Consider the following 26,795-nt stretch of genomic DNA (forward strand, 5'->3'; position numbering starts at 1 on the left):
GAAATACGCCAAAAGATGATAGCAGCCCCCCACATGTAATAACGGTGAATTAAGAGGAAAAGACATACACAGTATGAAAGTAGATTTAGCAAAGAGAGGTCCACTTACTAGATAGCAGAAGGATACAAAAGAGGACTTCACGGTCAACTGAAAACCCTTTCAAAAAACCATCCTGAAATTACTTTAAGACTCCTGTGTCAACTCATGACACAGGAGTGGCAATTTCAGCCCGCAAGAGCTTCCAGCTACAGAGAATTACAAAAACTGCAAACTGGACAAAAGGTACAAAACAAAAGGACAAAGTCCACTTAGCTGATCAGCAGACTAGTAGCAGGAACATGCAACCGAAGGCTCTGGTTACAATGATGACCGGCAAGGAAATGACTGGAGAGCAAGGCTAAATAGGAAACTCCCAAACACTGATGGAAGCAGGTGAACAGAAGCAGCAAAGTGCAAACAAGTCACCAGTACCACCAGCAACCACCAGGGGAGCCCAAAAAGCGGATACACAACAGTACCCTCCCCTTAAGGAGGGGGCACCGAACCCTCACAAGAACCGCCAGGGCGATCTGGATGAGCCCTATGAAAGGCACGAACCAAATCCGAGGCATGAACATCAGAGGCAGTTACCCAAGAATTATCTTCCTGACCATAGCCTTTCCATTTAACCAGATATTGAAGTCTCCGTCTGGAAATACGGGAGTCCAAGATCTTCTCTACGACGTACTCCAATTCACCCTCCACCAGCACAGGAGCAGGAGGTTCAGTAGAAGGAACCACCGGTACCTCATATCTCCGCAACAACGACCGATGGAACACATTATGGATAGCGAAAGATGCCGGGAGGTCCAAACGAAAGGAAACAGGGTTAAGAATCTCCAAAATCCTATAAGGACCGATGAACCGAGGCTTAAATTTGGGAGAAGAAACCCTCATAGGGACAAAACGGGAAGACAACCACACCAAGTCCCCAACGCGAAGGTGGGGACCAACACGACGACGACGGTTAGCAAACTGCTGAGTCCTCTCCTGGGACAATTCCAAATTATCCACCACTTGTCCCCAAATCCGATGCAACCGATCCACCACCGCATCCACTCCAGGACAATCCAAAGATTCAACCTGACCAGATGAAAAACGCGGATGAAACCCTGAATTGCAAAAGAAAGGAGAAACCAAAGTGGCAGAACTAGCCCGATTATTAAGAGCAAACTCCGCCAACGGCAGAAAGGCAACCCAATCATCCTGATCCGCAGACACAAAACACCTCAAATAAGTCTCCAAAGTTTGATTAGTTCGCTCCGTTTGGCCATTGGTCTGAGGATGGAATGCAGACGAAAAGGACAAATCAATGCCCAACCTGGCACAGACTGCCCGCCAAAATCTAGACACGAACTGGGTACCCCTGTCAGAAACGATGTTTTCCGGAATACCATGCAAGCGAACCACATTTTGAAAAAACAGAGGGACCAACTCAGATGAGGAAGGCAACTTAGGCAATGGCACCAAATGAACCATTTTAGAAAAACGGTCACACACCACCCAGATGACAGACATCTTCTGAGAAACAGGGAGATCCGAGATAAAGTCCATAGAGATGTGCGTCCAAGGCCTCTTCGGAATAGGCAAGGGCAACAACAACCCACTAGCCCTAGAACAACAAGGCTTGGCCCGAGCACACACATCGCAAGACTGCACAAAAACACGCACATCTCGAGACAGGGAAGGCCACCAGAAGGATCTAGCCACCAAATCTCTGGTGCCAAAAATTCCCGGATGACCTGCCAGAGTAGAAGAATGAACTTCCGAGATGACTCTAGTGGTCCACTCGTCAGGAACAAACAGTCTACCAGACGGACAACGATCAGGTCTATCCGCCTGAAATTCTTGCAAAGCACGTCGCAAATCTGGAGAGACAGCAGACAAAACCACTCCATCCTTAAGGACACCAGCAGGTTCAGAATTCCCAGGAGAGTCAGGCTCAAAACTCCTAGAAAGAGCATCTGCTTTCACATTCCTAGAACCCGGTAAGTACGAGACCACAAAATTAAACTGGGAAAAGAACAACGACCAACGTGCCTGTCTAGGATTCAGGCGCCTGGCAGACTCCAAATAAATTAAATTCTTGTGATCAGTCAAAACTACCACCTGATGTCTGGCACCCTCAAGCCAATGACGCCACTCCTCAAATGCCCACTTCATGGCCAAAAGCTCCCGATTACCAACATCATAGTTTCGCTCGGCGGCCAAAAATTTTCGCGAAAAGAACGCACAAGGTCTCATCAATGAGCAGTCGGAACTTTTCTGCGACAAAACCGCCCCCGCTCCGATCTCGGAAGCATCGACCTCAACCTGAAAGGGAAGAGAAACATCAGGCTGGCGCAACACAGGGGCAGACAAAAAGCGTCGCTTAAGCTCCCGAAAGGCCTCCACGGCAGCAGGGGACCAATTGGCAACATCAGCACCCTTTTTAGTCAAATCCGTCAGAGGTTTAGCAATGCCAGAAAAACCAGCTATAAATCGACGATAAAAATTAGCAAAGCCCAAGAATTTCTGGAGACTCTTCAGAGAAGTAGGCTGCGTCCAGTCGTAAATAGCCCGAACCTTGACAGGGTCCATCTCAATAGAAGAAGGGGAAAAAATATACCCCAAAAATGAAATTTTTTGAACCCCAAAAACACACTTTGAACCCTTTACACAAAGAATTCTCCCGCAAAACCTGAAAAACCCTCCTGACCTGCTGAACATGAGACTCCCAGTCATCAGAAAAAATCAAAATATCATCCAAGTACACAATCATAAATTTATCCAAATATTCACGGAAAATATCATGCATTAAGGACTGAAAGACAGAAGGTGCATTAGAAAGGCCGAAAGGCATTACCAAATACTCAAAATGGCCCTCAGGCGTATTAAATGCGGTCTTCCACTCATCCCCCTGCTTAATTCGCACCAAATTATACGCCCCACGAAAATCAATCTTAGAGAACCACTTAGCCCCCCTTATGCGAGCAAACAAATCAGTAAGCAAAGGCAACGGATACTGATATTTGACTGTAATTTTATTCAGGAGACGATAATCAATACAAGGCCTCAGAGAGCCATCCTTTTTAGAGACAAAGAAAAAAACGGCTCCTAAAGGTGATGAAGAAGGACGAATATGTCCCTTTTCCAGGGACTCCTTAATATACTCGCGCATAGCAGCATGTTCAGGTACAGATAGGTTAAACAAACGACCCTTTGGAAATTTACTGCCAGGAATCAGATCTATGGCGCAATCACAATCCCTGTGAGGAGGGAGTGAACCAATCTTAGGCTCTTCAAAAATATCATGATAATCAGACAAAAATGCCGGAATCTCAGATGGAATAGATGACGAAATGGACACCATAGGAGTGTCCCCATGAGCCCCCCGACATCCCCAGCTTAACACAGACATAGCCTTCCAGTCAAGGACTGGGTTATGAGACTGTAACCATGGTAATCCAAGCACCAAAACATCATGTAAATTGTACAACACAAGGAAGCGAATCACCTCCTGATGGTCTGGAGTCATACGCATAGTCACTTGCGTCCAGAACTGTGGTTTATTACAAGCCAAAGGTGTAGAATCAATACCCTTCAGAGGTATAGGGACTTCCAGAGGCTCTAAATCAAACCCACAGCGCCTGGCAAAGGACCAGTCCATAAGACTCAGAGCGGCGCCAGAGTCCACATAGGCATCCACGGTAATAACTGATAATGAACAAATCAAGGTTACAGACAAAATAAATTTGGACTGTAAAGTGCCAATTGAAATGGACTTGTCAACCTTCCTAGTACGCTTAGAGCATGCCGATATAACATGAGCAGAATCACCACAATAGAAGCATAACCCATTTTTACGCCTATAATTCTGCCGCTCGCTTCTGGACATAACTCTGTCACATTGCATTTTCTCTGGCGTCTCTTCAGAAGATACCGCCAAATGGTGCACGGGTTTGCGCTCCCGCAAACGCCGATCAATCTGAATTGCCATTGTCATGGACTCATTCAGACCTGTAGGCGCAGGGAACCCGACCATAACATCTTTAACGGCATCAGAAAGGCCCTCTCTGAAATTTGCCGCTAAGGCGCACTCATTCCACTGAGTAAGCACAGACCACCTACGAAATTTTTGGCAGTATATCTCCGCTTCATCTTGCCCTTGAGATAGGGCTATCAAAGCTTTTTCAGCTTGAATCTCCAAATTAGGTTCCTCATAAAGCAACCCTAAAGCCAGGAAAAACGCATCCACATTGAGCAATGCAGGATCCCCTGGTGCCAATGAAAATGCCCAATTTTGAGGGTCACCTCGCAGCAAAGAGATTACAATCTTAACCTGCTGGACAGGATCTCCTGAGGAGTGAGGTCTGAGAGAAAGGAATAACTTACAATTATATTTGAAATTCAAAAACCGAGATCTATCTCCGGAAAACACCTCTGGTGTAGGGATTTTAGGTTCAGAAATAGGAGCATGTATAACAAAATCTTGTAAATTTTTAACCTTCGTAGCAAGATTATTTAAACCTGCAGCCAAACTCTGAGGATCCATCTTTAAACAGGTGAGCTCAGAGCCATTCAAGGATTATAAGGAGAGAAAGGCAAAGGCTGTAATTAAAGCTGAAATACAACTGATCTAACTATGGAGCAAGCATAGAGGAAAAAGGGGAAAAAAAAAAAAAATTTACAGACTTCTTTTTTCTCTCCTTTCTTCTGCCAATAAGTTTAACACAGGCCGGTCATACTGTCATGGTTCCCAATGGCAAGGGAACGTAAGAAACATATAAGTAACGAACGAGCTCTCGGGTGATGGAAACTCGAGTTGACCGTGAGCTAAATCTACCACACAACTAACAGTAGCCAGGGAGCATACCTACGGCTTCCTATATGCCACGCGCCAGCCGGAGGACTAACTACGCCTGGTAGAGGAAGAAACAGACCTGGCTTACCTCTAGGGAAATACCCCAAAAGATGATAGCAGCCCCCCACATGTAATAACGGTGAATTAAGAGGAAAAGACATACACAGTATGAAAGTAGATTTAGCAAAGAGAGGTCCACTTACTAGATAGCAGAAGGATACAAAAGAGGACTTCACGGTCAACTGAAAACCCTTTCAAAAAACCATCCTGAAATTACTTTAAGACTCCTGTGTCAACTCATGACACAGGAGTGGCAATTTCAGCCCGCAAGAGCTTCCAGCTACAGAGAATTACAAAAACTGCAAACTGGACAAAAGGTACAAAACAAAAGGACAAAGTCCACTTAGCTGATCAGCAGACTAGTAGCAGGAACATGCAACCGAAGGCTCTGGTTACAATGATGACCGGCAAGGAAATGACTGGAGAGCAAGGCTAAATAGGAAACTCCCAAACACTGATGGAAGCAGGTGAACAGAAGCAGCAAAGTGCAAACAAGTCACCAGTACCACCAGCAACCACCAGGGGAGCCCAAAAAGCGGATACACAACAGGTATGACTGCTCTGTGACCTCTCTGTCACCTGGCTCTGACCTGTCTGACTGCTCAGCAGGAATCCTCACACTAGCTGAGGATTCCTGCAGAGTGGTCACACTGACAGATCTCCTCCTGTGCTGGGACTTGTGGTGCCACAGTAGCCTGTGACCCCACAATTACTACTGAAGAAAGAAGACAGAAGAAAGAAGAGAGACTACAACCGTAAGTGTTGACCACCGATCCCAGCCTAATCTCTCTTCATCCACCCTAATCCCCCATCCCCCTCCCCCTTCCCCCCTCTTTTTACCCCCCACCCCCCTTTGTGCTGCCTCTGTGCGCACATTTACCAGCCGCCAAGCATTGATTGGTGACGCAGTACACCAATCAACACTCGTGCTCACTTTTCTTTTTCTCCCCCCTTGTGCCGCCGAGCGTTGATTGGTGAAGCAGTTCACTGATCAACACTTGTGCTCACTTTTCTGTTTCACACCGCCGTGTGCACATCCAGCAGCCACATTGAAGTCATGCCTGCCATCTTCCTTTTTTCACACCCCAGTGCGCACATCCAGCAGTCGTGTAGAACTCCTGCCTGCCGTTTTCCTGGTTTTTTTTACACCCCCGTGCGCACATCCAGCAGCCGCGCCAAACTCATGCCTGCCATTTTCCTTTTTTGTTTTTCACACCCCCGTATGCACATCCAGCAGCCATGCCGAACTCGTGCCTGCCATTTTCCTTTTTTGTTTTTTCACACCCCGAGCGCACATCCAGCAGCTGTGTATGAGGTACCTCTACGAAGGTCAGCAAACCGGACTGTGTACTGGGGTACAACAAAAGCATGGGTGGCGTTGATCTCTCCGATCAACTCCTCCAACTGTACAGTGCTTTTAGAAAGGTAAAGGTGTGGTACAAAAAGCTGTCTGTGCACATCGTACAGATGACAATGCTCAACGATTTCCTGCTGTCACGATGTGCACGCCACACCGATACGTCGTACCTTCAGTTCCAGGAGGTATTGGTTAAGGCCCTGATATTTTGGCACTCATGAAGGAGTGGGCCCCAGTACTTCCAGAACTAAAGGTGCTCATATTGTACTAAATAAGCATTTCCTGGGGGTGGTCCCGCCAACTGGAAGAAAAGGTAAGCCGCAAAAAAGGTGCTGAGTGTGTTACAAAAGGGGAATACGCAAGGACACCATTTATCAATGCAACACCTGCCCTGATAAACCTGGCCTGTGTATGAAGGATTGCTTCAAATTGTACCACACCTCCATGCCCTACTAATTTACTTTACAGGAAACAAGTTTCTTGGGGGTCTAATTTCCTAAATGATGTCACTTTTTTTTTTTTTACTGTTTAGGCACATCAGAGGCTCTGCAAACGGAACATGACGCCTGCAGACCATTCCATCAAAGTCTGCATTCCAAAACATCACTACTTCCCTTCCGAGCCCTGAAGTGTGCCCAAACTGTTTTTTCCCACATATGTGGTGCCAGTGTACTCAGGACAAATTGGACAACAACTTGTGTGGTCCAATTTCTCCTTTTATCCATGGGAAAATTAAAAATTGTGGACTAAAAAGATCATTTTTGTGGGCAAAAAATAGGATTTTTTATTTTCACGAGCGGGGATTATATACTTTTGTGAAACACTTGGGGGTTCACAATGCTCACCACACACCTAGAGAAGTTCCTTAGGGGGTCTAGTTTCCAAAATGGGGTCACTTATGGGGGGGGTTTCTATTGTTTAGGCACATCAGGGGCTCTGCAAATGGAACATGACACCATCAAGCAATTCCATCAAAGTCTGCATTTCAAAACGTCACTACTTCCCTTCCAAGCCCTGACGTGTGCCCAAACAGTAGTTTTCTCCCACATATGGAGTATCAGTGTACTCAGGACAAATTGTAAAACAACTTTGGGATCTAATTTCTCCTGTAAAGTTTGAGAAAATTAAAAATTGGGGACTAAAAGATAATTTTTGTGGGCAAAAAATAGGATTTTTATTTTCACGGCTCTACGTTATAAACTTCTGTGAAGCACTTGGGGGTTCAAAGTTCTCACCTCACCACACATCTTAGATAAGTTCCTTAGATGGTCTAGTTTCCAAAATGAGGTCACTTGTGGGGGGTTTCCACTGTTTAGGCACATCAGGGGCTCTCCAAAAGCGATATGGTGTCCGATCTCAATTCCTGCCAAGTTTAGCTTCTTCCCTTCCGAGCTCTGCCCGGCGCCCAAATTGTGGTTCCCCCCCCACATATGGGGTATCAACGTACTCAGGATAAATTGGACAACAACTTTTGAGGTCTATTTTTTCCTTTTACCCTTGGGAAATTAAAAAAAATTGTTGCTGAAAGATCATTTTTGTGACTAAAAAGTTAAATGTTCATTTTTTCCTTCCACGTTTCTTCTGATCCTGTGAAACACCTGAAGGGTTAATAAACTTCTTGAATGTGGTTTTGAGTACGTTTACGGGTGCAATTCTTAGAATGTTGTCACTTTTGGGTATTTTCTTCCATATAGACCCCTTAAAGTGACTTAAAATGTGAGGTGGTCCCTTAAAAATATGGTTTTGTAAATTTTGTTGTACAAATGAGACATCACTGGTTAACTTTTAACCCTTATAACTTCCTAACGGAAAAAAATTTTGTTACAAATTTGTGCTGATGTAAAGTAGACATGTGGGAAATGTTATTTCATAACTATTTTGTGTGAGATATTTCTCTGTTTTAAGGGCATAAAAATTCAAAATGAAAATTCCAAATTTTCCAAATTTTTGTTTTTACACAAATAAATGCAAGTTATAGCGAAGAAATTTTACCACTATCATGAAGTACAATACGCCATGAGAAAACAGTGTCAGAATTGCCAAGATCCATTTAAGCATTCCAGAGTTACAACTTCAGAAAGGGACAGTGGTCAGAATTGTAAAAATTGGCCCCGTCATTAACGTGCAAACAACCCTTGGGGCTAAAGGGGTTAAGCCTAAAAAAGTGCCAGATTATGATATTTGCTTGAAATCAAGTGGGAAAGGATGGTAATGTAATCATTATACAGACCTCCCAGCGCTGTCATACTCTTATAACCATAGGATGATGCTAAATATATGTAAACTATAACACATTCTGGACATGTTTGCTGTTTAATCACAATTTATCATCAAAGATTTTATTTCTGATTACCAAATCCCCAACTTATGATCATCCTTGTCTATTTCTAAATTGTTATATAATTTTAAATAAATATGAAAATTTTCTTCACGTTGTTTTCATGTTGCTATAATCCTCCTCACTAAGTGAGGTTTTATGAGATTAAAGGAAATTCCTAGAAACAGATATCGGATTAGCTATACAAGTTTAAAAGCCTTAGCTAGAAATAACTTGCTGGAAGCTAGAAATTATAAGAGGTCAGAGGAAGACAAAAAAAGAAGAAAAATCCCCTTTAAATATACGCTTTACTAATTATTAATGTTAAAAATCTCCCAATGGCATTTCCATATCCAATATCACAGAAACACTACACTATCCCTGGCATAAAAAGTGTTATCTGGTATAATAAGTGTCAAAATAAGTTCCAGAAGTAGATCAGTTTATAGTTTTTTGTAAGTCTGCAATAGAGTTTGACATAGGCTGGAGTCACACTACCATAGAATACAGATGAGTGCTATGCAATAAAAAAATCGTATAGCACATGGACCAGTATTCTTATATGGGGCAGCTCACATCACCGAATTTTTTCTAAGCCTATGGGTGCGAGTGAGACAATGCACATCACTCGATTATCATCCGAGTGATAAGCGATATATGCTGACCCCCGCAATGGAGGAGATGGAGAACTTCATTTCTCCGCCTCCTCCACAACTGTGCTCAGATCCTCTCTGTGCGAAAGGCTAGGATCACAGACGCATGACACTTGGCTCCCACTCACAGCAGAGCAGGAGCTGAGGGTCTCGCATCGGATGCCATACACTTGTCTGACGCTGGCCATAGAGAAAATATCAGAGTTTATTAATGAATCTGGCAGTCTGAAGCTTATTGTTTTGTTATGTTGACCCTATGTTATGTTGGTGCGTATTGACATGATAATCTCAGGATCTGTAATAGGCATTTTTTAAAATGCTGTAAAATAGAAGATTCTACTTGGTTAGGGTTGTGACAACATTGCTGAGGAAGTGATGTCACTATCTGAATGCATCACTATTTTGTTTGTCATGCTTGGGCATTCATAATGGGATGCGAAGCATGCCACACCTTGGGAGTCATGCCTGCAAGTGTTTAGCTGTGTAGAGCATTCTCTGGCGCATATGCCCTGGTTGACTCCCCTTTATCCAGGTGGAAATGCGTAGGAAAATATAACTTATGCCTTGGAGGAATGGATCAAAAAAGAGTCAGTGGGACTGTTGGGTATAAACTTTTTATGATATTGTCAGACACTTTTAGAAATATGGCCTATGCCTTGTAGGAGTGAATTAAACATATGCTGATGGAACTGTTGGTTCTAAGTTTTTTGTTGCATTATCAAAGACATTTTATCTGTTAATTTAATTATCTATATATATAATTGTCTAAGGGTTTTTCCGTCTGTCTGTCTGTCTGTCTTTCTGTCTGTCTGTCTGTCTGTCTGTCTGTCTGTCCTGGAAATCCCGCGTCTCTGATTGATCGAGGCCGCTAGGCCTCGACCAATCAGCGACGGGCACAGTATCGACGTAGATGTCATAATGGTTGCCTCGACCAATCAGCGACGGGCACAGTCTGCCGCGAATTCTGGAATCATCATTGTCCATATACTACGGGGACATACATATTCTAGAATACCCGATGCGTTAGAATCGGGCCACAATCTAGCGACGGGCACAGCATGGCGACGATGATGTCATAAAGGTTGCCTCGACCAATCAGCGACGGGCACAGTCTGCTGCGAATTCGTCTCGACCAATCAGCGATGGGCACAGTATCGACGTAGGTGTCATAATGGTTGCCATGGCGACGATGATGTCATAAAGGTTGCCTCGACCAATCAGCGATGGGCACAGTCTGCCGTGAATTCTGGAATCATCATTGTCCATATACTACGGGGACATGCATATTCTAGAATACCCGATGCGCTAGAATCGGGCCACAGTCTAGTATTGATATATTTATTGTATTATTTTTATGTATAGTATATCCTATTTCTTGGAGTGAGTCTTTTTAGTTGCATTTTTTTTTATCTTTCTCCCTGTATCTGTTCTATTTGGTACTCTGTATGATGACAGAGGGTCATAAAGGAACAGTCTATACTGAGTGAGGGCATCATAGCATTTATATTTAGGGTTGTAACATCCTCGCTGAGGCAGGGTGATATCTGCTGCGGTATCTATCTTTTTGCCTGTCCGTTATTCTTTTTTTTTTCATTTCGTCATTGCTGCGGTAATGATGTGTTAGTAATAGTGGTGTGCATACTATACTTTTTATGTAGTTGCTAGATTTAAGTACATTATAAATGGTGCTGTTCATTAATGCACATATTGAGATGCCATTTGGTGATTTGATCCTGGCCAAGTGTGGGATTTAAGTTTTTAACAGGTACTCTGCTTGCATGAGGAAAACAATGACCTCTTTAAGAAGCAAATATCCAGATTCACACCCTTCCCTCACTCATAAAATCAAAGTAATTGCAACCAATATAAAACACATTTTCCTACGGGTAATGTAGCAGATGTTTCCTGTAGTACTGTAGTACACTACAAATAACTCAATGATAACTCTTTGAGTACTCATAATGTAGTGAATGTTCTAAAAGTATTTCACAGGACTACAGAATATACACAGATTACACAGCACACAGAAGTCAGACTCGCATATCTTTGTTCCCAAGAAAATGCAAAAGTATGAATACTCCTAACAAAAATACAGTGAGAGTAATCCTTAGCTTGACAGATGACACATTACTTTATTAGCATAGCCACCTAGCATGTCATCTAATGGTCTGATAAGTTGTGGATTGTTACATCTGTACAGGATCAGAGCTGATAACATTATATGAATACAACCCAAGAACAATCATCATTACATTCATACAGCACCAGAAGCATCATCTGTACATGAATGCATCACTAAAACCCAGTACATGAATGCATGACCAAAACAACCATCAGTACATGAATACATCACTAGAACCATCATACATATATGTACATGAAAATATCACCAAAACCATCATCAGTGCGTGAATAAATCACAAAAACCACCATAAGTACATGTGTAAAGCAAAAGAACCATAATAGGCAGATGAATATATCACAGACAAGTGCTTTGTTCACATTGGTCACAAACACCAGACAAGCATGACACACACATCAGACATACTCAATGTGCACCAATATCATTGCACAAATATCACCAAACTATGTAAACATAATACTAAAACACTGATATGAGTATTCACTTTATCCAAGTACTGTTTTTTTGTAAGACTTAATTTACTTTTCTGTTTGGGAGTTTATTAATTCTGTTTCTGTTCCTAAATCATATCTAGGAGGCAAAAACGTTACCTACAATTGTTTGCATGTTATTTCATATGTAAAAACCTACCCTTACTCTTAAACTATGTACAGTATGTCATAACTGTATTCAGCCTCAATGTCTCACTCCATCCCTTCTATCTAACAATCACTAGACTTTAGGAAGATTCCTCATATTGTAGAGCTCATGGGTAGAAATTAGAGGATTGATCCTCAGAGGATGGATTTCAAGTCAAATTTCCAGTTTTAAATGAATTTAAACATTTTCCGATTTGATAAGGAGTTTGTAAAAAAAAAGAAAAACTTGCCTGGCATCATTTCTCACACTGTTGAAGCATCAAAGCTCGAGATAATGTAATTTAGTGCAGCTGCATATCCTTCCCTATAGTGCCATGCAGCTATATCATCTTATGGATTATCAGACCTTCTACAGTGATGGTCAGTAGGTGGGTCATCACAGATCAGAGGTTCCCAGTGGAGCACAGTTTGTATGGCAGAGTCATTTTCAAGCTTCAGAGTCACTGGCTAAGGCTGTGGACTAGTGCTGTAGTATGTAAGCTCTTATGGTCATCAGGATCCTCTCTGTCTCTATCTCTTGCTCTCTCCTGTAAAGTGTAAGTTCTTTGTCATGACCAACACGGGTAAGTCCAGTGGATGGCACAACACACACAAAGGGATGGAAAAAGGGAGAGGAAGGCTCTAACAGTAGGGAGGGAGGGATGGGGCACTTCCTAACAATAACCTGTTCCTATGCCTAAGCTCCTCTAACACCCTATGTGGGTCCTTCCCCCACCGCTATAACATGCCTGGTCCCTAACTGTTACCTCACAATACCCAGGCTAGTGCACTAGCCAGCAAGGACGCTAGTCTCAACACTGCAGATGGCATCAGAGGGGTAATGACAGGCACAAGACAGACAAGGAAAGGGAAAATGATACTTAGCTCCAGCCTCTGCTGCCAACTCCACACACCAGAGGATACAGAACCAGGAACAGCAACTGCCAGCATGGAAAATGACATTAACCCTTACTGGCACAAAAGGAAAAAGCAATGTTTAAATTAAAGCAGAACCAGAGCTGTCATGAACCTAAAAATGAATCATGACAGTGCCCCCCTTTCAACAAGTGGCATCTGGACTCTTAACATCAGACTTCACCAGAAATAACAAGCAGTAAGGATGCCTTAACCCACTGGGATTCACTGCGCAGTCACCTGATCCTCAGGTTTATGGCAAACACAGCTCAATGGTGATTGAAATAATGTAGGCTCTGGAGGTGCAATAAATCTCCAGAGCAACGACCTGTGGAGTACGTTATGTACCTGCATTACTGGGGGTAACTCCAACTGGAAGGTCCTATGGCTGAGAATGGCTGACACCCGATACAGCCCGATCACCCTAGACTCCAGGTCCTACATGAGTACTTCCACTTGATGTCTTTAGTGGACACCCACACATACTCATTCACACACACGTACTGTATGGACCTCAACATTTATTTCCACTCATATCCACAACAGAGGCATCCCTCCGTTTCACCAAACTCAAACCCTCACTATATCCAGGGAGAACCACCACCATCTCCTAATGCATCCTCCTGAGAGGACACCGAGACTCAAGGTTTACTTGGGGTGAGGGTTGAGTCTTGCCACTAGAGTTGAGCGACTTTCATTTTTTTAAGATCGAGTCGGGTTTTGTGAAACCCGATTTTGTCCAGAGTCGAGTCGAGTGCAGTCGGCCGATTATCGCTAAAAGTCGGGGATCGACCGAAACACGAAACCCAATGCAAGTCAATGGGGAAGCATAGTCGGCAGTGAGTGGAGGCCAGGAAAACACCTACAGTGCCCATTTTAATGCCAAAAACATCCATTCTTGTTTCTGAAGCTTGTCAATCTTAATTAACTTTATAATAATAGTTGGGCATAGGGAATTGGGGGTCATTTGGCAAAAGTTGTGGGGGGAGTAGGGCCGGCTCAAGTTTTTCGTGGGCCCAGGAAATGCGGACTACGTCACGGCGGTGTTGCAGGGAAAGGTAAGTATTTCAACGTTGCAAGTGCTGTGATCCTGAGCAAGCAGGGGGGCCCACTCGTTCGCATTGGCACTGGCACAGGGCCCCTCAAAGTACAGCGATGTGTGTTTGCATGGCGGGGGCGCCTCCCACCAGCAGCGACACTTTTGCGTACTCTGAGGGGCCCTGTGCCAGTGACGTCGCCAACGAGTATGCCCCCCCACCTGATGAAGGAACCTGCACTTTCATCTGCACCTTCCTCTCTGTCCCTGTGTAAGGTGGTATAACATGCGGGAAGGGGAACCTTACTTTCAGCAGGGTCAGATTCTGGCTGTGTAGAGTATAAGGGGAATGTAGTGGTCTAGGTCAATGTACCAGCAGACTCATCTAGCAGTGGCTGGGCAATGGGCAGGATGAGGAGGAAACAGATATAGGGCCAAAGAATAAAGTAGGCTAAATGCAGTTCAAAATTGGTAACAGGACTAAACAGGCGGCATTGCTTTGTTCAGTGGAGTAGCAAACCCAAGAGCAGCAGACACTGTTTCAAGGGCATAACCACACTAGTAGGCCAAATGCAGTTTAATATCTGATAGTATAGGGCGAAAGCCAGAATGTGGAAGCTCAGCTTTGTTCAGTTGAGGACAACACCAGGCAGGGGCAGACAGACACCTTTAGTAGGCCGGAACAGCCAATTTTTTAAAAAAACAGCAGTTAGTAAGAGGCAGAAGGTAGAAGCTCAGCTTTATTCAGTTGAGGACAACACCAGGCAGGGGCAGACATTCACCTTTAGTAGGCCGGAACAGCCAATTGCATTTTTAAAAATGGTAATTTGGAACAGAAGGTTGAAGCTCAGCTTTATTCAGTTGAGGACAACACCAGGCAGGGGCAGACAGACACCTTTAGTAGGCCGGAACAGCCAATTTTTTAAAAAAACAGCAGTTAGTAAGAGGCAGAAGGTAGAAGCTCAGCTTTATTCAGTTGAGGACAACACCAGGCAGGGGCAGACAGACACCTTTAGTAGGCCGGAACAGCCAATTGCATTTTTAAAAATGGTAATTTGGAACTGAAGGTTGAAGCTCAGCTTTATTCAGTTGAGGACAACACCAGGCAGGGGCAGACATTCACCTTTAGTAGGCCGGAACAGCCAATTGCATTTTTAGAAATGGTAATTTGGAACAGAAGGTAGAAGCTCAGCTTTATTCAGTTGAGGACAACACCAGGCAGGGGCAGACATTCACCTTTAGTAGGCCGGAACAGCCAATTGCATTTTTAAAAATGGTAATTTGGAACAGAAGGTAGAAGCTCAGCTTTATTCAGTTGAGGACAACACCAGGCAGGGGCAGACATTCACCTTTAGTAGGCCGGAACAGCCAATTGCATTTTTAAAAATGGTAATTTGGAACTGAAGGTTGAAGCTCAGCTTTATTCAGTTGAGGACAACACCAGGCAGGGGCAGACATTCACCTTTAGTAGGCCGGAACAGCCAATTGCATTTTTAAAAATGGTAATTTGGAACAGAAGGTAGAAGCTCAGCTTTATTCAGTTGAGGACAACACCAGGCAGGGGCAGACATTCACCTTTAGTAGGCCGGAACAGCCAATTGCATTTTTAAAAATGGTAATTTGGAACAGAAGGTTGAAGCTCAGCTTTATTCAGTTGAGGACAACACCAGGCAGGGGCAGACAGACACCTTTAGTAGGCCGGAACAGCCAATTTTTTAAAAAACAGCAGTTAGTAAGAGGCAGAAGGTAGAAGCTCAGCTTTATTCAGTTGAGGACAACACCAGGCAGGGGCAGACAGACACCTTTAGTAGGCCGGAACAGCCAATTGCATTTTTAAAAATGGTAATTTGGAACTGAAGGTTGAAGCTCAGCTTTATTCAGTTGAGGACAACACCAGGCAGGGGCAGACATTCACCTTTAGTAGGCCGGAACAGCCAATTGCATTTTTAGAAATGGTAATTTGGAACAGAAGGTAGAAGCTCAGCTTTATTCAGTTGAGGACAACACCAGGCAGGGGCAGACATTCACCTTTAGTAGGCCGGAACAGCCAATTGCATTTTTAAAAATGGTAATTTGGAACAGAAGGTAGAAGCTCAGCTTTATTCAGTTGAGGACAACACCAGGCAGGGGCAGACATTCACCTTTAGTAGGCCGGAACAGCCAATTGCATTTTTAAAAATGGTAATTTGGAACTGAAGGTTGAAGCTCAGCTTTATTCAGTTGAAGACAACACCAGGCAGGGGCAGACATTCACCTTTAGTAGGCCGGAACAGCCAATTGCATTTTTAAAAATGGTAATTTGGAACAGAAGGTAGAAGCTCAGCTTTATTCAGTTGAGGACAACACCAGGCAGGGGCAGACATTCACCTTTAGTAGGCCGGAACAGCCAATTGCATTTTTAAAAATGGTAATTTGGAACAGAAGGTTGAAGCTCAGCTTTATTCAGTTGAGGACAACACCAGGCAGGGGCAGACAGACGCCTTTAGTAGGCCGGAACAGCCAATTTTTTAAAAAAACAGCAGTTAGTAAGAGGCAGAAGGTAGAAGCTCAGCTTTATTCAGTTGAGGACAACACCAGGCAGGGGCAGACAGACACCTTTAGTAGGCCGGAACAGCCAATTGCATTTTTAAAAATGGTAATTTGGAACTGAAGGTTGAAGCTCAGCTTTATTCAGTTGAGGACAACACCAGGCAGGGGCAGACATTCCCCTTTAGTAGGCCGGAACAGCCAATTGCATTTTTAGAAATGGTAATTTGGAACAGAAGGTAGAAGCTCAGCTTTATTCAGTTGAGGACAACACCAGGCAGGGGCAGACATTCACCTTTAGTAGGCCGGAACAGCCAAATGCATTTTTAAAAATGGTAATTTGGAACTGAAGGTTGAAGCTCAGCTTTATTCAGTTGAGGACAACACCAGGCAGGGGCAGACATTCACCTTTAGTAGGCCGGAACAGCCAATTGCATTTTTAAAAATGGTAATTTGGAACAGAAGGTAGAAGCTCAGCTTTATTCAGTTGAGGACAACACCAGGCAGGGGCAGACATTCACCTTTAGTAGGCCGGAACAGCCAATTGCATTTTTAAAAATGGTAATTTGGAACAGAAGGTTGAAGCTCAGCTTTATTCAGTTGAGGACAACACCAGGCAGGGGCAGACAGACACCTTTAGTAGGCCGGAACAGCCAATTTTTTAAAAAAACAGCAGTTAGTAAGAGGCAGAAGGTAGAAGCTCAGCTTTATTCAGTTGAGGACAACACCAGGCAGGGGCAGACATTCACCTTTAGTAGGCCGGAACAGCCAATTGCATTTTTAAAAATGGTAATTTGGAACTGAAGGTTGAAGCTCAGCTTTATTCAGTTGAGGACAACACCAGGCAGGGGCAGACAGACACCTTTAGTAGGCCGGAACAGCCAATGGCATTTTTAGAAATGGTAATTTGGAACAGAAGGTAGAAGCTCAGCTTTATTCAGTTGAGGACAACACCAGGCAGGGGCAGACATTCATCTTTAGTAGGCCGGAACAGCCAATGGCTTTTTTAGAAATGGTAATTTGGAACAGAAGGTAGAAGCTCAGCTTTATTCAGTTGAGGACAACACCAGGCAGGGGCAGACATTCACCTTTAGTAGGCCGGAACAGCCAATTGCATTTTTAAAAATGGTAATTTGGAACAGAAGGTAGAAGCTCAGCTTTATTCAGTTGAGGACAACACCAGGCAGGGGCAGACATTCACCTTTAGTAGGCCGGAACAGCCAATTGCATTTTTAAAAATGGTAATTTGGAACTGAAGGTTGAAGCTCAGCTTTATTCAGTTGAGGACAACACCAGGCAGGGGCAGACAGACACCTTTAGTAGGCCGGAACAGCCAATTGCATTTTTAAAAATGGTAATTTGGAACAGAAGGTAGAAGCTCAGCTTTATTCAGTTGAGGACAACACCAGGCAGGGGCAGACATTCACCTTTAGTAGGCCGGAACAGCCAATTGCATTTTTAAAAATGGTAATTTGGAACAGAAGGTTGAAGCTCAGCTTTATTCAGTTGAGGACAACACCAGGCAGGGGCAGACAGACACCTTTAGTAGGCCGGAACAGCCAATTTTTTAAAAAAACAGCAGTTAGTAAGAGGCAGAAGGTAGAAGCTCAGCTTTATTCAGTTGAGGACAACACCAGGCAGGGGCAGACAGACACCTTTAGTAGGCCGGAACAGCCAATTGCATTTTTAAAAATGGTAATTTGGAACTGAAGGTTGAAGCTCAGCTTTATTCAGTTGAGGACAACACCAGGCAGGGGCAGACATTCACCTTTAGTAGGCCGGAACAGCCAATTGCATTTTTAGAAATGGAAATTTGGAACAGAAGGTAGAAGCTCAGCTTTATTCAGTTGAGGACAACACCAGGCAGGGGCAGACATTCACCTTTAGTAGGCCGGAACAGCCAATTGCATTTTTAAAAATGGTAATTTGGAACAGAAGGTAGAAGCTCAGCTTTATTCAGTTGAGGACAACACCAGGCAGGGGCAGACATTCACCTTTAGTAGGCCGGAACAGCCAATTGCATTTTTAAAAATGGTAATTTGGAACAGAAGGTAGAAGCTCAGCTTTATTCAGTTGAGGACAACACCAGGCAGGGGCAGACATTCACCTTTAGTAGGCCGGAACAGCCAATTGCATTTTTAAAAATGGTAATTTGGAACTGAAGGTTGAAGCTCAGCTTTATTCAGTTGAGGACAACACCAGGCAGGGGCAGACAGACACCTTTAGTAGGCCGGAACAGCCAATTTTTAAAAAAAACAGCAGTTAGTAAGAGGCAGAAGGTAGAAGCTCAGCTTTATTCAGTTGAGGACAACACCAGGCAGGGGCAGACAGACACCTTTAGTAGGCCGGAACAGCCAATTGCATTTTTAAAAATGGTAATTTGGAACAGAAGGTTGAAGCTCAGCTTTATTCAGTTGAGGACAACACCAGGCAGGGGCAGACAGACACCTTTAGTAGGCCGGAACAGCCAATTTTTTAAAAAAAACAGCAGTTAGTTAGAGGCAGAAGGTAGAAGCTCAGCTTTATTCAGTTGAGGACAACACCAGGCAGGGGCAGACAGACACCTTTAGTAGGCCGGAACAGCCAATTGCATTTTTAAAAATGGTAATTTGGAACAGAAGGTTGAAGCTCAGCTTTATTCAGTTGAGGACAACACCAGGCAGGGGCAGACAGACACCTTTAGTAGGCCGGAACAGCCAATTTTTTAAAAAAACAGCAGTTAGTAAGAGACAGAAGGTAGAAGCTCAGCTTTATTCAGTTGAGGACAACACCAGGCAGGGGCAGACATTCACCTTTAGTAGGCTGGAACAGCCAATGGCATTTTTAGAAATGGTAATTTGGAACAGAAGGTAGAAGCTCAGCTTTATTCAGTTGAGGACAACACCAGGCAGGGGCAGACATTCACCTTTAGTAGGCCGGAACAGCCAATTGCATTTTTAAAAATGGTAATTTGGAACAGAAGGTAGAAGCTCAGCTTTATTCAGTTGAGGACAACACCAGGCAGGGGCAGACATTCACCTTTAGTAGGCCGGAACAGCCAATTGCATTTTTAAAAATGGTAATTTGGAACAGAAGGTTGAAGCTCAGCTTTATTCAGTTGAGGACAACACCAGGCAGGGGCAGACAGACACCTTTAGTAGGCCGGAACAGCCAATTTTATAAAAAAAAAGCAGTTAATAAGAGGCAGAAGGTAGAAGCTCAGCTTTATTCAGTTGCAGCTTCTTGGCAATAATATAAAGAAGACGCGACAGGACAACACTCGGTGGATGCCATATCTGTGTTTTCAATGGAAAAAAACCTTTCAGTTAACTACTTGCAGGAGCAAGTTTTTGTAGCTGGTGGACAATTTTTTTTAAAAAAAGCAGTTAATAAGAGGCAGAAGGTAGAAGCTCAGCTTTATTCAGTTGCAGCTTCTTGGCAATAATATAAAGAAGACGCGACAGGACAACACTCGGTGGATGCCATATCTGTGTTTTCAATGGAAAAAAACCTTTCAGTTAACTACTTGCAGGAGAAAGTTTTTGTAGCTGGTGGCCAATTTTTGTACTGTACCAGTTTTTTGTTGTATGTGTTTTTGTTTTTAATGTTAAAATGTCTGCATTTGATATCTCTCCAGTATTTTCTTTTTTATAAGCAAAATACTGCAGTTTTACATCGGTTACATGGATACACAGGCAGCTTGGTGGTGAGTGGAGGAGTATTTAAAGTAGGGACCGCAGACAGGCTATCAAAGGCCTAAAATAACAAACAATAGGCTCATGGCAGTTTTACAGCGGTTACATGGATACACGGGCAGGCAGCTGGTGATGAGTGTAGGAGTATTTAAAGTAGGGACCGCAGACAGGCTATCAAAGGCCTAAAATAACAAACAATAGGCTCATGGCAGCTTTACAGCGGTTACATGGATACACAGGCAGCTTGGTGGTCAGTGGAGGAGTATTTAAAGTAGGGACCGCAGACAGGCTATCAAAGGCCTAAAATAACAAACAATAGGCTCATGGCAGCTTTACAGCGGTTACATGGATACACGGGCAGGCAGCTTGGTGGTCAGTGGAGGAGTATTTAAAGTAGGGACCGCAGACAGGCTATCAAAGGCCTAAAATAACAAACAATAGGCTCATGGCAGCTTTACAGCGGTTACATGGATACACGGGCAGGCAGCTTGGTGGTCAGTGGAGGAGTATTTAAAGTAGGGACCGCAGACAGGCTATCAAAGGCCTAAAATAACAAACAATAGGCTCATGGCAGCTTTACAGCGGTTACATGGATACACAGGCAGCTTGGTGGTGAGTGGAGGAGTATTTAAAGTAGGGACCGCAGACAGGCTATCAAAGGCCTAAAATAACAAACAATAGGCTCATGGCAGCTTTACAGCGGTTACATGGATACACAGGCAGCTTGGTGGTGAGTGGAGGAGTATTTAAAGTAGGGACCGCAGACAGGCTATCAAAGGCCTAAAATAACAAACAATAGGCTTATGGCAGTTTTACAGCGGTTACATGGATACACGGGCAGGCAGCTTGGTGGTCAGTGGAGGAGTATTTAAAGTAGGGACCGCAGACAGGCTATCAAAGGCCTAAAATAACAAACAATAGGCTCATGGCAGCTTTACAGCGGTTACATGGATACACAGGCAGCTTGGTGGTGAGTGGAGGAGTAGTGCAAGGAGTGTCTGTCCCAGTACTCCCAAAATATAAATAGATGTTAATGTCTCGCAAAACAACCAAAACAAAAAAAAAGGTGGCATACTTAGGTACAGGGGTGGGCTCATCTACTGAGTTTCTGACATAGTAATTTGGCAGTAACTATTTAATGGTGCCAATATAGGACACAGACACAGACTACTTTAAGTTGCATCATAGATGTCTACAAATTTGTATTGTCAGTGCCAGACATTGAATGATGTCAGCGAATAGACTAAAGATTGGTGGAGCTGTGCGACATAATTTTGCACGTGGTAGAGCACATTTTGAGCTGGGGTAGGGGGGAACTCTCTTGAGGCCGGCGGGACCGCCCCAGGGCCCCTCATGTTACAACGGTGTGTCTGACGTTGGGTGCGCACCACCACCGCCAGAGACACTACATTGTACTATGAGGGACCCAGTAGCAATGCCGTCAACCAAAAGCGAGCACACCCACCTCTTCAGACAAACAGCAGTCTCACGGGTGCTTGCGCCAAGTCGCGATACCACGGCCCCGTGTGGGGAGTTTTGCCATTTAGGGAGGTGTAAACATGTCGTATGCTGTACAATCAGCTGCAGCAAATTAGACATTAGAAAAGTAATTCACAGGCAAGAGCTTTTCATAGGAAAGCTAGGTGTCGGCCGGGCAAGGTGGGGCAAAAGATTTCGAAATCCAGTTGTGGTTCATTTTAATGAATGTTAGATCGTCAACATTTTGGGTAGCCAGACGAGTCCTTTTTTCGGTTAATATTGAACCTGCAGCACTGAATACTCTTTCTGATAGGACACTTGCTGCCGGGCAAGCAAGCTCCTGCAATGCATATTCTGCCAATTCTGGCCAGTAGGGTTGAGCGAAACGGGTCGATCATTTTCAAAAGTCGCCGACTTTTGGCTAAGTCGGCGTCTCATGAAACCCGATCCGACCCCTGTGCTTGTCGGCCATGCGGTACGCGACTTTCGCGCCAAAGTCGCGTTTCAATGACGCGAAAAGCGCCATTTCTCAGCCAATGAAGGTGAACGCAGAGTGTGGGCAGCGTGATGACATAGATCCTGGTCCCCACCATCTTAGAGAAGGGCATTGCAGTGATTGGCTTGCTGTCTGCGGCGTCACAGGGGCTATAAAGGGGCGTTCCCGCCGACCGCCATCTTACTGCTGCTGATCTGAGCTTAGGGACAGGTTGCTGCCGCTTCATCAGAAGCAGGGAGAGCGTTAGGCAGGGTCCACTAACCACCAAACCGCTTGTGCTGCAGCGATTTCCACTGTCCAACACCACCTTCGGTGTGCAGGAACAGTGGAAGCTATTTTTTTTTTTTTTTCCCCTCAGCGCTGTAGCTCATTGGGCTGCCCTAGAAGGCTCCGTGATAGCTGTATTGCTGTGTGTACGCCACTGTGGAAACCAACTGCTTTTTTCAAAGCACATATCCTCTTGTTCCTTCCTTTCTGCACAGCTATCTTTTTTGTTTGTCCACACTTTTTATTTAATTTGTGCATCAGTCCACTCCTATTGCTGCCTGCCATACCTGGCTTACATTACTGCAGGGAGATAGTAATTGTAGGACAGTTTTTTTTTTTTTTTTGTTTTTTTTTTGGGGGAGATTAAGATTGGCATTTCTGCTACAGTGCCATCCCTGTGTGTGCCATCTCTCACTGAGTGGGCCATAGAAAGCCTATTTATTTTTTCCGTGATTTGTGTTCTAAAATCTACCTCAACACAGAAACACTACATCAATCAGTGGGAGAAAAATATTGGCCTCAGTCAGGGCTTGTGTGCCACTGCTGTGTGTGCGCTATCTCTCATTCAGTGGGCTATAGCAAGCCTATATTTTTTTTTTTTTTTTTTTTTTTAATATTATTTGGTTTCAAAAGTCTCCCTGAAAAAAAAAAAAAACCTAAAAAAACAGTGGGAGAGTAATATTGCCCTTTCAGCTTGTGTGCCAGTCTTGACTCCTGGGTGTGCCACCTCTCTCCCTCTCATTCAGTGGGCCATAGAAAGCCTATTTATTTTTTTTTTTAAATATTATTGGGTTTCTAAAGTCTCCCTGAAAAAAACAAAAAATACATAAAAAAACAGTGGGAGAGTAATATTGCCCTTTCAGCTTGTGTGCCAGTCTTGACTCCTGGGTGTGCCACCTCTCTCCCTCTCATTCAGTGGGCCATAGAAAGCCTTTTTTTTTTTTGGTTTTTTTAATATTATTTGGTTTCTAAAGTCTCCCTGAAAAAAACAAAAAAAAACATAAAAAACAGTGGGAGAGTAATATTGCCCTTTCAGCTTGTGCGCCAGTCTTGACTCCTGGTTGTGCCACCTCTCTCTCTCTAATTGTGGGCCATAGAAAGCCTTTTTTTTTTTTTAAAATATTATTGGGTTTCTAAAGTCTCCCTGAAAAAACAAAAAATACATAAAAAAACAGTGGGAGAGTAATATTGCCCTTTCAGCTTGTGTGCCAGTCTTGACTCCTGGGTGTGCCACCTCTCTCCCTTTCATTCAGTGGGCCATAGAAAGCCTATTTATTTTTTTTTTTAAATATTATTGGGTTTCTAAAGTCTCCCTGAAAAAAACAAAAAATACATAAAAAAACAGTGGGAGAGTAATATTGCCCTTTCAGCTTGTGTGCCAGTCTTGACTCCTGGGTGTGCCACCTCTCTCCCTCTCATTCAGTGGGCCATAGAAAGCCTTTTTTTTTTTTGGTTTTTTTAATATTATTTGGTTTCTAAAGTCTCCCTGAAAAAAACAAAAAAAAACATAAAAAACAGTGGGAGAGTAATATTGCCCTTTCAGCTTGTGCGCCAGTCTTGACTCCTGGTTGTGCCACCTCTCTCTCTCTAATTGTGGGCCATAGAAAGCCTTTTTTTTTTTTTAAAATATTATTGGGTTTCTAAAGTCTCCCTGAAAAAACAAAAAATACATAAAAAAACAGTGGGAGAGTAATATTGCCCTTTCAGCTTGTGTGCCAGTCTTGACTCCTGGGTGTGCCACCTCTCTCCCTTTCATTCAGTGGGCCATAGAAAGCCTATTTATTTTTTCCGTGATTTGTGTTCTAAATTCTACCTCAACACAAAAACACTACATCAATCAGTGGGAGAAAAATATTGGCCTCAGTCAGGGCTTGTGTGCCACTGCTGTGTGTGCTATCTCTCATTCAGTGGGCCATAGAAAGCCTATTTTTTTTTTTTTTAATATTATTTGGTTTCTAATTCTCCCTGAAAAAAAAAAAAAAACCTAAAAAAACAGTGGGAGAGTAATATTGCCCTTTCAGCTTGTGTGCCAGTCTTGACTCCTGGGTGTGCCACCTCTCTCTCTCTAATTGTGGGCCATAGAAAGCCTTTTTTTTTTTTTTTTTTAATATTATTTGGTTTCTAAAGTCTCCCTGAAAAAAACAAAAAAAACATAAAAAACAGTGGGAGAGTAATATTGCCCTTTCAGCTTGTGTGCCAGTCTTGACTCCTGGGTGTGCCACCTCTCTCTCTCTAATTGTGGGCCATAGAAAGCCTTTTTTTTTTTTTTTTTTAATATTATTTGGTTTCTAAAGTCTCCCTGAAAAAAACAAAAAAAACATAAAAAACAGTGGGAGAGTAATATTGCCCTTTCAGCTTGTGTGCCAGTCTTGACTCCTGGGTGTGCCACCTCTCTCTCTCTAATTGTGGGCCATAGAAAGCCTTTTTTTTTTTTTTTTTTAATATTATTTGGTTTCTAAAGTCTCCCTGAAAAAAACAAAAAAAACATAAAAAACAGTGGGAGAGTAATATTGCCCTTTCAGCTTGTGTGCCAGTCTTGACTCCTGGGTGTGCCACCTCTCTCTCTCTAATTGTGGGCCATAGAAAGCCTTTTTTTTTTTTTTTTTTAATATTATTTGGTTTCTAAAGTCTCCCTGAAAAAAACAAAAAAAACATAAAAAACAGTGGGAGAGTAATATTGCCCTTTCAGCTTGTGCGCCAGTCTTGACTCCTGGTTGTGCCACCTCTCTCTCTCTAATTGTGGGCCATAGAAAGCCTTTTTTTTTTTTTTTTTTAATATTATTTGGTTTCTAAAGTCTCCCTGAGAAAAAAAAATAAATAAATTAGGTGGGAGATTAATATTGACATTAGTGCTTGAGTGACAGTCCTGCGTGTGTGTCATCTCTGTGATTTTGTGCCACAGAAAACAGAGTGTGTAACATTGTGCCTGATTTTCCTTGTGGTCTCACCAACCTGTTAAGGGATATTGAAATCATACTGAAGTTATAGCTCACCGTGTAAGTTGTTTGATAGCAACAAATAAAGTTACTTTGGTTAAGATTTTAAAACAATGAGGAAGTCTGGTGCAAGAGGTCGTCGTGGGCGTTCATTGTCAGCTGGTAATGATGGTAGTGGTAGTGGAGCATCAGGTGGTCGTGGGGATAAAAATATTCCACCTAAGTCTGGAGCTGTGGAGCCAGTTTCGTCGTCAGGCTACACAAGGCCTCGAACGCTCTCTTTTCTGGGAGTAGGAAAACCGCTTTTAAAGGCGGAGCAGCAACAGCAAGTTTTGGCTTACATTGCAGACTCAGCCTCTAGCTCTTTTGCCTCCTCTTCCGAAACTGGTAAATGTAAAAGCAGCGCGTCGCTTGTGGATGTTCACGGTCAGGGACAAGTCGCTTCCTTGTCCTCCTCAGCAAAAACTACAACAAGAGAGAAGGATGCAGCAGGCGACACAACGGGTCACTCCATGGAGCTCTTTACACATACCGTCCCTGGCTTAGAAAGTGAAACATTTAACAGGCCATGCCCATTACAAGTATATTCTGACATGGAGTGCACTGATGCACAGCCACAGCCAGAGTACTATGCTGCTCCTTTGACTCAGACCACCACATTGCCCTCTCAGGGTACAGATCCACAATCAGACCCTGATGAGACTATGTTGCCCCGCCACGAACGCTATACCACCGACCGACACAGTGACACAGACGAAGTTGCACACGAGCTCGAAGAGGAGGTAATAGATGACCCAGTTATTGACCCCGATTGGCAGCCATTGGGGGAACAGGGTGCAGGCGGCAGTAGTTCAGAAGCGGAGGTGGAGGAGGGGCCGCAGCAGGCATCAACATCGCAACAGGTTCCATCTGCCGGGCCCGTATCTGGACCAAAACGCGTGTCAAAGCCAAAACCTGTTGGAGCACAGCGTTGCCATCCGGTTAAAGCTCAGTCTGCAATCCCTGAAAAGGGATCAGAGTCTAGGAAGAGTGCAGTCTGGCATTTTTTTAAACAACATCCAACTGATCAGCGCAAAGTCATCTGTCAAAAATGTTCAACTAGCTTAAGCAGAGGTCAGAATCTGAAAAGTCTAAATACTAGTTGCATGCATAGACACTTAACCACCATGCATTCTCAAGCCTGGACTAACTACCAAACGTCCCTCAAGGTTGTAGCACCCTCGGCCAATGAAGCTAGTCAGCAACGCAACATCCCTTCCGTCACTGTAAGGCCACCATTTTCCGCACCACCGGCAGTATCTGTGCAGGTTTCTTTGCCAGCCAAAAGCAGTCAGGGTCAGGGAATCACCAGTTTTGTAGGAGGAAATATTGCATGTAGGGCACCGGCGGAAACAATACCGTCTCCAACCGTCTCTCAGTCTGCCATGTCCACCGGCA

The sequence above is a fragment of the Ranitomeya variabilis genome, chromosome 3, assembly GCF_051348905.1.
Source record: "Ranitomeya variabilis isolate aRanVar5 chromosome 3, aRanVar5.hap1, whole genome shotgun sequence".
Lineage (NCBI taxonomy): Eukaryota > Metazoa > Chordata > Amphibia > Anura > Dendrobatidae > Ranitomeya > Ranitomeya variabilis.